Source organism: Rhinopithecus bieti, unplaced genomic scaffold, assembly GCF_001698545.2.
Source record: "Rhinopithecus bieti isolate Rb0 unplaced genomic scaffold, ASM169854v2 scaffold_6907, whole genome shotgun sequence".
NCBI classification, from domain to species: Eukaryota; Metazoa; Chordata; class Mammalia; order Primates; family Cercopithecidae; genus Rhinopithecus; species Rhinopithecus bieti.
In genome coordinates this window covers 4,496,922-4,507,361 of record NW_016805647.1, presented here as the reverse complement: position 1 = coordinate 4,507,361, position 10,440 = coordinate 4,496,922, and positions in this window count along the sequence as shown.

The window sequence follows — 10,440 nt, the reverse complement described above, 5'->3', positions numbered from 1 at the left end:
GATAGTGTCAGAATTGCATTGCAGCATCTTTTTGAATTCTTTGCGCTAAGCCTTTTATTTTGTTTTATTTTATTTTTTAATTGAGACAGAGTCTTGCTCTGTCACCCAGGCTGGAGTGCAGTGGCACAATCTCAGCTCACTACAACCTCTACCTCCTGGGTTCAAGCAATTCTCCCACCTCAGCCTCCCAAGTAGCTGGGATTACAGGTGCCCATCATCATGCCCGGCTAATTTTTTTATTTTTAGTAGAGGTGGGGTTTCCCCATGTTGGCCAGGCTGGTCTCGAACTCCTGACTTCAAGTGATCTGCCTGCCTTAACCTCCCAAAGTGCTGGGATTACAGGCATAAGCCACCACACCCAGCTGCCCTAAGCCTTTTAATCTGGAAACCAATTAACTCTGTAATTATTCCTTTGAAAAATTCCTCCCCTCCGTTTTTCCCTTCTCCCTCTCTGAAACTCCTATCTTGTCTTGTCTTTTCTCTCATCTCTACCTTTATGTGTTCTGTTCGACTTGCTAGGAGTCAAAATTCCAATCCTTTTTTTTCTAAAATAAAAATAGAGATAGGGTTTCCCTATATTTGCTAGGCTGATCTCAAACTCCTGAGCTCAAGCAATCCACCTGCCTCAGCCTCCCAAAGTGCTGGGATTACAGGTGGATTATAAGTGTGAGCCACCACACCCAGCCAAGCATCTAATCCTTTTATTCATGTTCTCAACTTCCAATCCTATTCTTGACTTAAACAGTTTTTGACTGATATTTTTTAATTTTAAGAGCTCTTTTCTTGTTGTTCCCTAAATGTTCCCTTTTGGAGCTTCCTGTTCTTTTCCGTGGACACAATCTTTTTCCCATTTTCCTCTGAGGCTATTAATAATAGTTTTCATATTTATTATAAATTTTGAAAGTCTTTCCTGCTCCCTGTTTTCTCTGACTTCTCCCTGGATTACTTTGCTTTGTGTGTTTCATTAGAGGCTTTCTCAAACATCCGATAATCCTTGGTATAGATGTTTATGTATATTACAGAGTAGAGCCAGGCATGGTGGTGTGCATATGTAATCCCTTGGGAGACTGAGGCAGGAGGATCGCTTGGGCCCAGTAGTTCAAGATCAGCCTGGGCAATATAGTGAGACCCCATGTTAAAGAAAACAAAACAAAACCGTAAGGCATTAAAAGCTGATTGAAAGCTCTATGTGTGTGTGTGTGGTCGGGGGTATTGATTACTGAGCTTCACTAAAGGATTTTAGACAGGTACCTAGCAGGGGACTCCTCAACTGTCTTTTCCAGTGCATCTTTCTTTTTCTTTTCCTTTCTTTTCTTTTTTTTCTTCTCTTCTCTTCTCTTTCTCTTCTTTTTTGGGATGGAGTTTCACTCTTGTCACCCAGGCTGGAGTGCAATGGTGTGATCTCGGCTCACTGCAACCTCTGCCTCCTGGATTCAAGCAATTCTCCTTGAAGTACCTGGGGATTACAGGCACCCGCCACCATGCCCAGCTAATTTTTTTATTTTTTATTTTTATATATTTTTTAGATGGAGTCTTGCTCAGTCGCCCAGGCTAGAGTGCAGTGGTGTGATCTCGGCTCACTGCAAGCGCCACCTTCCAGGTTCATACCATTCTCCTGTCTCAGCCTCCCGAGTAGCTGGGACTGCAGGTGCCCGCCACCACGCTCAGCTAATTGTTTTTTATTATTATTATTTTTAGTAGAGACGGGGTTTCACTGTGTTAGCCAGGATGATCTTGATCTCCTGACCTCGTGATCCACCGGCCTCGGCCTCCCAAAGTGCTGGGATTACAGGCGTGAGCCACTGCGCCCGGCCGCAGCTAATTTTTTTTTTATTTTTAATAGAGGTGGGGTTTCACCATGTTGGCCAGGCTGGTCTCGAACTCCTGGCCTCACGTAATCCGCCCACCTCAGCCTCCCAAAGTGCTGGGATTACAGGCGTATGCCACCTCGCCCAGCCTACCTTTCTATTTTCACTTACAGAAGCCCTCTAATCTACCAGGGCAAAGTTAGAAACCTGGCTGCCAGCCTTCTGGGTACCAAGAGGGGAAAGGAGATGAAGGGATCTATCTTATGGTTCAGCTAATCCCACCCTGACTTCAGTACAGTCCATCACTCTTGTTCTCAGCTGCGCCTGGTGTTCCCAAATCCACAGCCTCTCAATTCAACCTGTCTCCCACCAGGTAGGAAGAGGGCAGCCACCTGATTACAGAAGTTGAGGGAGAAAATTTAGGAATCTAATTCCTTTTACTTTCATCCGATCTTCCTCTTTCAGCCCCATCCTACCATCCTGCCTTTAGAAATATCCAGTGCCTCCAGCTAATGAGCAGTTCTTGGGTTCTGATGCACTCATGGGCTTGCTCCTTGTTTTTGGTACTTCTCCTTCTCCTACTCCCACCATAAGCAGTTACAGTTTCTGATTTTTCTGGCCTTTTGCTAAATCAGCCAGGCCTTATCTGTCTGCTTTCAAGCTTCACAAGTTTTGTAGATATCTGTCAGTTGCTGTTGTCTCCTCCCGCTCATTTTCTTTTTTTAAAAATTGAGGAAAAATTCACATGCCATAAAATTCAACATTTTAACTATTTAAAGTGTGCAATTCAGGCCAGGTGCAGCGGCTCATGCCAACACTTTGGGAGGTCAAGGTGGGCAAATTGCTTGAGCCCAGGAGTTTGAGACCAACATGGGTAACATGGTGAAACTCCGTTTCTACAAAAAAATACAAAAATATTAGCTGGCCGGCATGGTGGCTCACACCTGTAATCCTAGCACTCTGGGAGACCGAGGTGGGTGGATCACCTGAGGTCAGGAGTTCGAGACCAGCCTGGTCAACATGCCCAAAACCCATCTCTACTAAAAACACAAAAAATTAGCCAGGCATGGTGGCACAAGCCTGTAATCCCAGCTACTTGGGAGGCTGAGGCACGAGAATCGCTTGAACCCAGAAGGCAGAGGTTGCAGTGAGCCAAGATTGCGCCACTGCCCTCCAGTCTGGGTGACAGATCGAGACTTTGACTGAAAAAAAAAAAAAAGGATTAGCTGGATGTGGTGTCATGCGTTGTAGTCCCGGCTACTCACTCAGGGAGCTGAAGCGGGAAGATTGCTTGAACCTGGGAGGCTGAGGCTGCAGTAAGCCATGATTGTGCCACTGCACTCCAACCTGAGCAACAGAGTAAGACCTTGTCGCAATAAATAAATAAATAAATAAAAAATAAAGAGTGTAATTCAGTGGTTTCTTTTATTTGTCTATTTTTGCCAACATTTGTTCTTTTCTTTTCTTTTCTTTATTTTTTTTGGGATGGAGTCTTGCTCTGTTGCCCAGGCTGGAGTTCAGTGGCATGATCTTGGCTCACTGCAACCTCTGTCTCCCGGGTTCAAGCGATTCTTCTGCCTTAGCCTCCAGAGTAGCAGGGATTACAGGTGCGTGCCACCACCCCCAGCTAATTTTTTTTGTTTGTTTGTATTTTTAGTAGAGATGGGGTTTCATCATGTTGGCCAGGCTCATCTCGAACTCCTGAGCTCAAGTGGTCTGCCTACCTTGGCCTCCCAAAGTGCTGGGATTACAGGTGTGAGTCACTGAGCCCAGCTTGTTATTTTCGATCTTATTATTATTACTACAGCCATCTTTAATGGGTGTGGAAGTGGTATCTCATTATGTTTTTGTTTTTGCTTTTGTTTTTTTGAGACAGGGTCCCACGCTGTTGCTGAGGCTGGAATACAATGGCACGATCTCTGCTCACTGCAACCTCTGCCTTTTAGTGGACTCAAGCAATCCTCCCACCTCAGCCTCCTGAGTAGTTGGAATTACAGGCATGCACCACCAAGGCTGGCTAATTCTGTATTTTACAGAATTCGCTGTAATTCTATATTTATTTTATGTTATTATTATTATTATTATTATTATTATTATTTAAGATGGAGTTTTGCTCTTGTTGCCCTAGCTGGAGTGCAATGGTGTGATCTTGGCTCACTGCAACCTCTGCCTCCTGGGTTCAAGTGATTCTCCTGCCTCAGCCTCTGGAGTAGCTGGGACTACAGGTGTGTGCCACCACGCCTGGCTAACTTTTGTATTTTTAGTAGAGATGGGGTTTCACCATGTTAGCTAGGCTTGTCTCGAACTCCTGACCTCAGGTGATCTGCCCGCCTCAGTTTCCCAAAGTGCTGGGATTACAGGCGTGAGCCACCATGCCCAGCCTATTATTTTTTGATACAGAATCTTGCTCTGTTGCCCAGGTTGGAGTGCAGTGGCATATCCCAACTCACTGCAACCTCTGCCTCCCAGGTTCAAGCAATTCTCCTGCCTAAGCCTCCTGAGTAGCTGGGATTACGGACGCATGCCACCACATCCAACCAATTTTTGTATTTTGTAGTAGAGACCGGGTTTTGCCATGTTGACGAGGCTGGTCTAGAACTCATGAATTCAGGTGATCTGCCTGCCTTGGCCTCACAAAGTGCTCTGATTACAAGCATGGGCCACTGTGCCTGGCCCTAATTTGTGTATTTTAGTAGAGACAGTGTTTCACCATGTTAGCCAGGCTGGTCTGGAATTCCTGACCTCAAATGATCCATCCACCTTCGCCTCCCAAAGTGCTAGGATTACAGGAATGAGCTACCTTGCCCGGCCTTCTTGTGGTTTTGAGTTGCATTTCTCTAACAACTAATAATGTTGAATATCTTTTCATGTGCTTATTGGTTGTTAATATATCTTCTTTGGATAAATGTCTATTCAAATCCTTTGTCACCCTCCACTTTTTTTTTTGAGACAGAGTCGCATTCTGTCACCTAAGCTGGAGTGCAGTAGCACCATCACAGCTTACTGCAGCCTTGACCTCCTGGGCTCAAGCAATCCTCCCCGTTCAGTTTCCTGAGTAGTTTAACTGGGACCACAGGCACGTGCCACCATACCTGGCTTGCTTATTTATTTATTTATTTGAGACATTGTCTCGTTCTGTGGCCCACGCTGGACTGCAGTGACATGATCATGGCTCGCTGCAGCCTCTACCTCCTGGACTTAAGTGATCCTTCTACCTCAGCTTCCTGAGTAGCTGGGATTACAGATGCCAGCCACCACACCCCGCTAATCTTTTTATAATTTTTTTTTTTTTAAATTTTCGAGACAGAGTCCCACTCTGTCGCCCAGGCTGGAGTTCACTGGTTCTATTTTGGCTCACTGCAACCTCTGCCTCCTGGGTTCAAGTGATTCTCCTGCCTCAGCTTCTCGAGCAGCTGGGATTATAGGGGCATGCCACCATGCCCGGCTCATTTTTGTATTTTTAGTAGATACTCAGGTCTTACCATGTTGGCCAAACTGGTCCCCAACTCCTGACCTCAAATGATCTACCTGCCTCAGCCTCCCAAAGTGCTGGGATTACAAGTGTGAGTCGCTGTGCCTGGCCCCAGCTAATCTTTTGATCTTTTTTGGAAGGAGGTCTCTCTATGTTGCCAGGCTGGTCTTGAACTCTTGGCCTCAAAGGATCCTCCTGCCTGGGCGTCCCAAAGTGCTGGTATTATAGGTGTGAGCTACCGCAGCCGGCCACTGGGCCCCTTTTTAACTGTGTTGTCTTTTTGTTTTCGTGTTGTAAGAATTTATTATATAGTCTGGATACTAGACTCTTTGTAAAATTTTAAAATTTTATATATTTTTAAGAGCCACTCAGAGCTGTCAGTGGGGATAAAACTGGATACTAGACTTATTATTATTATTATTACTTTTGAGATGGTGTCTCGCTCTGTCACCCAGACTGGAGTGCAATGGCGTGATCTCTGCCTCCCGGATACAAGCGATTCTCCTGCCTCAGCCTCCGGAGTAGCTGGGATTACAGGTGCCCACCACCATGCCTGGCTAATTTTTTTGTGTGTTTTTAGTAGAGATGGGGGTTTCACCATGTTGATCAGGCTGGTCTCGAACTCCTGACCTCAGGTGATCTGCCCACCTCAGCCTCCCAAAGTGCTGGGACTATAGGCGTGAGCCACCATGCCTGGCGTTCCTTTTTGTGTGTGTGTACTTGTAAATTAAAACAAATCTCTTCGAATCCACTTGCTGTCATTTTAGTGGAATTTCAGGAGTGGAGATAAACACATGTGAACAATCTTGTTTTTTTTTTTTGAGGCAGAGTCTCGCTCTGTCGCTCGGGTTGGAGTGCAGTGGCCGGATCTCAGCTCACTGCAAGCTCCGCCTCCTGGGTTTACGCCATTCTCCTGCCTCAGCCTCCCGAGTAGCTGGGACTACATGCGCCCGCCACCTCGCCCGGCTAGTTTTTTGTATTTTTTAGTAGAGACAGGGTTTCACAGTGTTAGCCAGGATGGTCTCGATCTCCTGACCTCGTGATCCGCCCGTCTCGGCCTCCCAAAGTGCTGGGATTACAGGCTTGAGCCACCACGCCCGGCCTAACAATCTTAATATTTAGCCAGAAATTTGTTCTTCCATTGATTGATTGATTGATTGAGATAGGGTCTCACTCTGTCACCCAGGCTGGAGTGCAGTGGCACAATCTTGCCTCACTGCAACCTCCACCTCCTGGGCTCAACGGTCCTCCACCTCAACCTCTGGAGTAGGTGGGACTACAGGCACGGGGAACCATACCCGACTAATTTTGTATTTTTAGTAGAGACAGGGTTTCAGCATGTTGGCCAGGCTGATCTTGAATTCCTGGACTCAAATGATCCACTTGCCTCAGCCTCCCAAAATGCTGGGATTACAAAACGCTGTAGGCGTGAGCCACTGCATCTGGGCTATTCTTCCTTTTAAACTGCAACAATTCTCTTTCTTTTCTTTTCTTTTCTTTTCCTTCCTTCTTTCTTTCTTTTTCTTTCTTTCTTTCTTTCTTTCTTTCTTTCTTTCTTTCTTTCTTTCTTTCTTTCTTTCTTTCTTTCTCTTTCTTTCTTTCTCTTTCTTTCTTTCTTTCTTTCTTTCTCTCTCTCTCTCTCTTTCCCTTCCTTCCTTCCTTCCTTCCTTCCTTCCTTCCTTCCTTCCTTCCTTCTTTTCTCTCTCTCTCTCTTTCTTTCTTTTTTGATAGAGTCTCACTGTCTCGCCAGGTTGGAGTTCACTGGCACGATCTTGGCTTACTGTAATCTCCACCTCCCAGGTTCAAGCGATTCTCCTGCTTCAGCTCCCAAGTAGCTGGGATCACAGGCACGTGCCACCACGCCCAGCTAATTTTTGTATTTTTAGTAGAGATGGGGTTTCACCTTGTTGGCCAGAATGGTCTCCATCTCCTGACCTCATGATCCACCCACCTTGGCTTCCCAAAATGCTAGGATTACAGGTGTGAACCACTGCGCCCAGCCAACAATTCTTATTTTCATTAGGCAGATTCCTGAGCCAGGTGGTCCGAGAGGGCTTTCCGGAGGAGGGAAATTTGATCTGATCTATAAGATGTCTAGGATTTTAGTGGAAGTAAGGAGATGGAGATGGGAGAGGAGGAGAAAAAAGATTTAGGAAGAGGGGAGGTAGGAAGAGGAAGGGCTCTGGAGCTGGCCCCAGAATAATTTAACCAGATTTAAAATCTAGTTTCTTATCCCATATCTGTGGCTCTGTTACCTTGGCTTGGGTTTCACTGCAAAGCTGTCCTTTCCTTAGAACCCTAAGGAATGTGGCCTTGCTTTAAGTTCAGTGAAAAAGGGGTTCAGGAGACCTTGTGCCTCCCTCTGCAGCCAACCTGGGGAAGGGACCAGGCTTAGAGAGAAAAGAGCAGCTTTCAAGAATAGGCTCGGCACAGTGGCTCACGCCTGTAATCCCAGCACTTTGGGAGGCTGAGATGGGCAGATTACCTGAGGTCAGGGGTTGAAGACCACCAGCCAGGCCAACATGATGAAACCCCGTCTCTACTAAAAATACAAAACTTAGCTGGGTGTGGCGGCGGGTGCCTGTAGTCCCAGCTACTCGGGAGGCTAAGGCAGGAGAATTGCTTGAATCTAGGAGGTGGAGGTTGCAGTGAGCCGAGATCATGCATGTTGGCCATGTTGGCCAGGATGGTCTTTATCTCCTGACCTCATGATCTGCCCACCTCAGCCTCCCAAAGTGCTGGAATTACAGGTGTGAGCCACTGCACCTGGCCTGGACATTTAAGGTAAACAAGCTGGGTAAGGTCCCAACCAAGGCCCTGAAAGCCTGGCTAAGGAACTTGTACTAAAGCTGAAAGCATTGGAGAATCATAGGAGGCTTGTGAACAGAAGAGTGACAGATATATCTGTCGATATATCTGATCTGTGGAAAGATCACTTCTGGGAGAAAAGCGCCCTGGTGTCATGCAGGATACGGCATCCTGAGCCCCAGATCTGCATCTAACAGACTCCACGTTTTCATCTGTGCCCAACACATGAATGGCCTGCATCATTGTTTCCCCAGTGGGCTATGAATTGTGTGAGAGCTTAATTCCTAACACAAACTGAATCTTCCAGTTTACCTTCTTAGAGACAGAGCTGATTGCGGGGAGCGGGGTTGGGTGGGGTGTTCCCCAAACCTGAAGGGCTGATATAGCCAGCCTGAGCTGCCACACGGAGGATGAGATGGGATTTCCGAGCAGCTCTGAAGATTGTGATAATGACTAAAGCTCAAGGGGGCCCTCCTGGCACTGCCCGTCACGGGGACATAATATAAGTGCCTTGTGCTTGAGGGCAATTGTGAGACTGTTACGTACCCTCTTTAAGGTACTTTTTTTTTTTTTTTTTGAAGTGAAAGCAAGTTTGTCAAGAAGGCAAAGGAATAAAAGAATGGCTACTCCATAGGCAGAGCAGCCCCTTAAGGTCTTAAGGAGGAATGATGACAAACTTTCTCGGCATCCTTCTTAAGGTACTGAGCTCTGGGCACAGGTGGAGCAAGATAATCACCTGGAAATAACTATTCTGTCCACTAGAGGGAAACCCAGGCTAGAGAGATGGGGAGGAAACCCAGGCTAGAGAGATGGGGAGGGAAACCCAGGCTAGAGAGATGGGGAGGGAAACCCAGGCTAGAGAGATGGGGAGGGAAACCCAGGCTAGAGAGATGGGGAGGGAAACCCAGGCTAGATGCATGGGAGCCCTGAGGCTGGAGGAAACGGAAGGAGCTGACAGCCCCAGGACCCAGTGGACCCAGTGATCTAGGTTGAGTGCTGTGCTGGAACTGGCTTGTATCAGCTTGGTGAGAACTGACTGTTGCATTTCAGGAATCTTGAGAGCTGGTTGATAAACTTGGTGATTAAATATTAATTAAATTATAGTTGGGTGCAGTGACTCACACCTGTAATCCCAGCAATTTGGGAGGCTGAGGTGGGAGAATCACTTGAGCCCAGTGCGAGACCATCCTAAGTAAGATAGGGAGACCCTTGTCTCTACAAAAACATCAAAAAATTAGCCAGGCATGGTGGTGTGCACCTCTAGTCCTGGCTACTCAGAAGGCTGAGGTGGGAACATCACTTGAGCCTGGAAGGTCCTCGCTGCAGTGAGCTATGATTGCACCACTGCACTCCAGCGTGGGAGACATGTCTCAAATTTTAAAAAAAGAAAAAAAAAAAAAAAAAAGTCTGGGCACGGTGACTCACACCTGTATTCCCAGCACTTTGGGAGGCCAAGGCAGGCAGATCACGAGGTCAGGAGATCGAGACCATCCTGGCCAACATGGTGAAACCCCGTCTCTACTAAAAATATAAAAAGTTAGCCGGGCATGGTGGTACGCACCTGTAGTTCCAGCTACTTGGGAGTTTGAGGCAGGAGAATGGTGTGAACCCAGGAGGCGGAGGTTGCAGTGAACTGAGATCGCACCACTGTAGTCCATAATGTGTCATGGGATTAAAGCACAAAATTAATAAAGTAAAAATTAAACTATATAAATTTACATTTAAATAAACTATATTGGCTGGGCATGGTGGCTCACACCTATAATCTCAGCACTTTGGGAGGTCAAGGTGGGTAGACGACTTGAGCCCAGGAGTTTGAGACCAACCTGGGCAACAGGGTGAAACTCCATCGCTACAAAAAAAAACTCAGCTGGGCGTAGTGGTGAGTGCCTGTAGTCCCAGCTACTCAGGAGGCTGAGGTGGAAGGATCACTTTAACCTGGGAGATCAAGGCTGTGGTGAGCTGTGATCACACCACTGCACTCCAGCCTAGTGATGGAATGAGACCTTGTCTCCAAAATAAATAAATAAAAAAACTAGCCGGGCGACCTGGCGGGCGCCTGTAGTCCCAGCTACTCGGGAGGCTGAGGCAGGAGAATGGCGTGAACCCGGGAGGCGGAGCTTGCAGTGAGCTGAGATCCGGCCACTGCACTCCAGCCTGGGCGACAGAGCAAGACTCCGTCTCAAAAAAAAAAATAAAATAAAATAAAAAAATAAAAAAATAAAAAAATAAATAAAACAAAATAAAAATAAATCCCTAATTATTTTACTATGTTTTACTATTATCTACCTATCGTATCAGTTATGGTGAAAGTACTATGTAGTGGTATGCTACTGTCCAACTTCAACTTTG